The sequence below is a fragment of the Phacochoerus africanus genome, chromosome 9, assembly GCF_016906955.1.
Source record: "Phacochoerus africanus isolate WHEZ1 chromosome 9, ROS_Pafr_v1, whole genome shotgun sequence".
NCBI classification, from domain to species: Eukaryota; Metazoa; Chordata; class Mammalia; order Artiodactyla; family Suidae; genus Phacochoerus; species Phacochoerus africanus.
In genome coordinates this window covers 80,979,867-80,985,866 of record NC_062552.1, presented here as the reverse complement: position 1 = coordinate 80,985,866, position 6,000 = coordinate 80,979,867, and positions in this window count along the sequence as shown.

Here is a 6,000-nt window from a genome sequence, read left to right as displayed (position 1 = left end):
TTCCCCACAAAGTGGGTTAAGCACTTATTTATTTATTTATTTATTTAAGGCTGCTCCTGCAACATATGGAAATTCCCAGGTTAGGGGTCAAATCAGAGCTACAGCTGCTGGCCTACACCACAGCCACAGCAACACCAGATCCAAGCTGTGTCTGTGACCTACACCACAGCTCACAGCAAGGCTAGATCCTTAACCCACTAAGTGAGGCTAGGTATCAAAACTGCATCCTCATGGATATGAGTTGGGTTCATTTCCACTGAGCCACAACGAGAATTCCTGAGTACTTCTAACATCCAAAAAAAAAAAAATCCTCAGGCAGAAAGTCTCTGGAACTTATGTTATAAAACAACCTATATTTGTGGGAATATTAAGTGCAGGGTGACATGTGTGAGGCACCAAGGGTCTCAGATACACTCCACATATTTCCATACTTAGATGAGTTCATGTTCCATGTAAGTTTACACCATCATTAATTTTTCAAACATGGGAGTGTGAATGGTACAAGTGTTTATAGGTCACTGCACATACTGCATGTACCTAAGATGATATTTATCATCTTCATGTTTTTATTTTTATTGAGATATAATTTATTTACAATATTAGTTTCAGATGTACAGCATAGTGATTCAGTATTTTTGTAGATTATATTCCATTTTAGGTTATTGTAAGATAATGGCTATAATTCCTGTGCTATACAATACATCTCTGTTGCTTATCTATTTTATTCATAGAAGTTTGTATCTGGTATCCATCATCTTTCTCTTCCACAGCCTGCTCTAGATTCCCCTCACATTTATCCACACTTCTGCTCATCAAGATCACCTGCCCAGATCCATCTCTTCCTATCTGAGCAGTCTGAGTCCAGGAATACCATGCTTCTGTCAGACTGTACTTTTTGCAACTGCCCATTTACAATTGTCATAAATCGCTATTGATGGAAGTGTAACAGCAACTCTATTTCTTCATGATAATGAAGGTTAATTATACCTGGCATAATACAAATGTATTTCTTGTCTGATGGTCGTCAAACACAAGGAAATAAAAATGACTGGGGAGAAACTAAAACTTCAGGTAAATTGGAATATTTACTCTGTCCCCAGAAAACGCATTCTCCCCACCCAGCAGAGGTTAAAGTTAATAGGTCCTGAAAGCTCAAATTCTCCAAGGAAGTGATGGTGAATCAAGCCACTCTCACCATTTACCACTGTTTTCCAAACCTATGCATTCTGGGACACAAACCTTACAATGTCCGTTGGTTTAAAGTATATATCCCATGTTAAAACACAAAGTATCGTCCCTAAACTGGTATTAACTTGCACCTTTATTTGCACCTTTAAAAATTATCCCCATGTTCTATCAGCTAACAGCTTCTGTTTATTGAAACCTCAGTAGATCACTTGGTTGTATGCTCATTTGTACTTTATTTATTGTAAAGATTTCTTTTGCCCTAAGCAATGTTATGAAGGGCATTAGGTATGCTCTATGTTTTTGGATTATCTGATCAGCCAAGGTGCTGCGGTAAGAATCACTAAAAGCCATACCTGGAAAAGATATTTATCCTGGCAAGAACAACTTGCTGTTTTTCCAGCACTTGGAGGGATTCAATGTAAATAACTTGCCATCAAGTTGCTGAATAATGCCTAAATGTATGAACTATATCGAGCACTGAGCATCCACTCATACGTGGTTCTGAAAGCTCAAACATTTAACAGTGACTGTAGCTATAACTGCCTTAGTGAGAAGAGAACATGCTGAAAGAACCAGGGAATGGCCTTCATTCTGGCCATTTAAAATTATTTAATTCGTGGGCCCACTGTACAAGAGAAAAACCACAGAGAGACTTCCTATTTGCTATTTAAAACTTCTTCATTCATGGATCATTTAGTGGAAGCACTGAAGTCCCTGATCCAGATTATCAACTCTGCTATTTAATACTAATCTTGGAATACAGTAAGATAAGGAACATAAATAAGAAGTATATGCGCCTTCTTCTTGCTTTCTTCTGGTTAAAGGAACAATGATATCACATCTCACCATGGCCCCGAGTGTAACTAACCACTATCCATTTTAAGTGACAATGTCACAGTTTAACAGCAATTATAAAACTGACCCACACTTGTGAATATAAATATCACAGACTATAGTCATTTGACAATTACCAGCAAAGTGCTAGTTTAATTGTTATTTTTGCTTTTCCTAAATACATAAAACAGAAGATAGAAAAACTAACCCACATGTTATGAAATGGAGGAAGGAAATCAAATATCAGCTCCAGAAACTAATAAATTAGCAACTAGGAAGGATTTAAGGCAGGAAATCTGTGATATTAAATGTATATTCATAATAATGATACTATCATTGCAATAGTAAAGTAAGCTCACAAGAGATCTATGTTTTATCTTATAATAAAGGTTGATTCTCAAAACAAAGGTGGATAAAATAATTACAAGTATTATTCATTTGAAACAAACCAAAAAAGAGGTATAAATGGTATACTAAGAAAGAGGTAATGGAATCATATAAAATGCTCAATTAAAACAAAGATAGGAGAATAAAAGGTGGAAGACAAAAGTAAAAACAAAGAACAAGGGCCAAAAATAGAAAACTATAACAAATATGGCAGATATTAATCTATTTTATAAATAAACACTTTGAATGTCATAGTTTAAATGCATTAGTTAAAAGACAGAGATTGTCAGAGTGGATCAAAAAAACACAATCCAACTATATGTTGTCTATAAGAAGTCCACTTTAAATATAAAAACACATATAGATTAAAAACAAATGGATGGAGAAAAATATACCGCACTAGCACATATCAATGGAAAGCAGGAGTAGCTCTATTAATTTCAGAAAGAGTAGACTGTAAAGTAAGGAAAGTTATCAGGGATAAAAAAAAAGGTATTACATAAAGATAAGGGGGTCCACTCTTCAAGATTTTGTAACAATTTTTAAAATGTGTGAAACTAAAAACAGAGCATGAATCTACATGAGGCAAGAACTGATAGAACTGCAAGGAAAAATAGATGAATCCACTATCATAGTTGGAGACTTTAATACCCCTCTCTCAGAAATGGACAGATCCAACAGGCAGAAAAACAGTAAGGATAGAATTGAACTTCACAAACACCGTCAGGGAGTTCCCGTCATGGAACAGTGGAAATGAATCTGACTAGGAATCCTGAGGTTGCCGGGTTCGATCCCTGGCCTCGCTTAGTGGGTTAAAGATCCGGCATTGCCATGAGTGTGGTGTAGGTCACAAATGTGGCTCGGATCTGGCATTGCTGTGGCTGTGGTACAGGCCAGCAGCTACAGCTCCTATTAACCCCTAAGCCTGGGAACCCTCATATGCCGCGGGTAGTAGCCCTAAAAAACACAAAAGACAAAAAAAAAGAAAACACTGTCAATTAAATGGATATAATTGGACATCTGTAGATTGTCAATTCTTCTCAAGATCACTTGAAGCACTACAAAGATAGACCACAATTTGGTCCATAGAACATACTCTAGCAAATTTTAAATTAGAGAAATCATACACTGTCTGCTTTCAGATCATAAGGAATGAAACTAAAACTCAATAACAGAGAGATAACTTAAAAATCCCAAATATATGGATATTATACAACACATTTCTAAATAACACATAGACAAAGAATAAGCCTCAAGATAATGTTTTAAAAATATTTCAACAAATGAAAATAAAAATACAACTTATCAAAATTCATGAGACAGTGAGAGCAGTGATTACAAGGAAATTATGGCATTGAATAAATGTATTAGAAAAGAAGAAATATCTAAAATCAAAGTTCCACCTTAAGAAACTGAAGGAGGGAGAAGCAAGGCAAACCTAACAAAAACATAATAAAATAAATAAATATAAGAGCAAAAAATCAATGAAATTGAAAATAGAGAAAATTGATGAAACCAAAATTTGTTTCTTAAAAAGATCAATGAAATTGATAAGTTTCTAGTAATGCTAACTAAGAAAGGGAGAGTACACAAATTACTAATATCCTCAATTTAAAAGAGGAATATCACTATAGATCCCACAGACATTAACAAATAATAAATACTAATGCCCACAACTTTGATAGCCTAGTAGAAATGGACCAAATTTCATGAAAGTCACAATTGGCCAAACTCACACAAGAAGAAATAGACAATCCAGTAGGCCTATATATAATAAATGGAAACTGAACTAATACTTAATAACATAACAATACAAAATTCTTCAGGTCACATGATCTATCAATTCTACTTACAAGTATGTATCCAAAGGGAAAAAGGACACTAATTAGAAAAGCCTCTCTAGCACTGGGATATCTAGTCACTTATGATGGAGCGTGATAATGTGAGAAAAAAGAATGTATCTACGTATGTGTGACTGCGTCACCTTTCCGTACAGTTGAAAATTGACAGACCATTGTAAGCCAGGACAATGGAAAAAAATTAAACAGAAAAAAGAAGAAAACCTTCTCAATGTTCACTGCAGTTTTAAATATAATAACCAAGATATGGAAGCACTCAAGTGTCCATCAATAGAAGAATGGATAAAGAAGACACAATATATATACACACAATGTGATACTCCCCAGCCATTTGTGATGACACGGATGGACTTTGGACCTTGAGGGTATTATGCTCAGTAAAATAACAAAGACAAAGAAGGACAAATACCATAGGATTTCACTCATATGTTGGGATATTAAAAAATAATAATAATAATAATAAAATTTTTAAGTGAACAAGACAAAACCACACAAAAACTAACACTTAGGTAAAAAGAACAAAGTAGTGATTATCAAAGGGGAAAGGTTATCAGGAGGGCAAAATGGGTGAATGGGATCAGTTTATGGTGATGGATGAAGACTAAATCTTTGGTGCTGAGCATGCTGTGGAGTATACAAAGGTTAGAAATATATTTTTTACACACAAAATATATGATCTTATAAGCCAATGTTAACTTCTAAAAATAATTAAAATACATGTATTATTAAAAAATACAAAATATTTTTCCAGAAATATTTAACATACATCACTAGTGTATATATAGCATGATGGTTTGATTTATGCATTTTTGAAATGATTTCCATAGTAGGTTTAGTTAACTTCTATCATCTCATCTAGACACAACAAAACAAAAAGAAAAACTAATTTCTCCTTGTGATGGAAAACTCAGGATTTACTCTGTTAGCTTTTCTATATACCATACAACAGTTACCTATAGTCATAATGTTTTACATTATACCCCTACTACTTACTAATCATATATTGGAAGTTTTGGGCTTTTTAACCATGTTTCTCCAGTTCTCTCCTCCCATCACTCCGCTAACTATGGTAACCACAAATCTGGTCTCTTTGTTATTAACTTGATTTTTTTTTTTTAGATTTCACATATAAGTGAGATCATACAATATGTGTCTTCTCTTATTTCACCCAGTATAATGCCTTTAACTTCCATACATGTTGTTTCAAGTGATAAATTTTCTTGTGTTTCATGGTTGAATGATACCCCATTGTATAACACTTTGTGAAACTGTCTACAAGTCCCTGTGTCCTTGTGAGTGCGGTTTTTTTTTTCAGATTTATTTATTTTATTGTTTTTTTCTCCACTGTACAGCATAGGGACCCAGTTACACATACATGTATACGCAATTTTTTCTCCCATTGTCATGCTGCGAAGTAAGTATCTAGACATAGTTCTGAGTGCTACACAGCAGGATCTCATTGTAAATCCATTCCAAGAGGAACAGTTTGCATCCGTTAACCCAAATAGCCTCTCCTTTAGCCTCCCAAGCTCTCCTTAGTTCAAAAGGCGGACTCAGAAGTGATGATTAAGGAATACTGTTAAGCTAAAAACTTGTTAAAAACTGTCTCCATTAAATTAAGCCTTTCCTTGCCCCACTAACTTAAACTGGCTTTTCACAAATAATTTCTTCCTTGCTTAATTGTTTTGTTGTTGTGTGTTTACTAATGACTATTTTCTAGTTGGAGTTATAT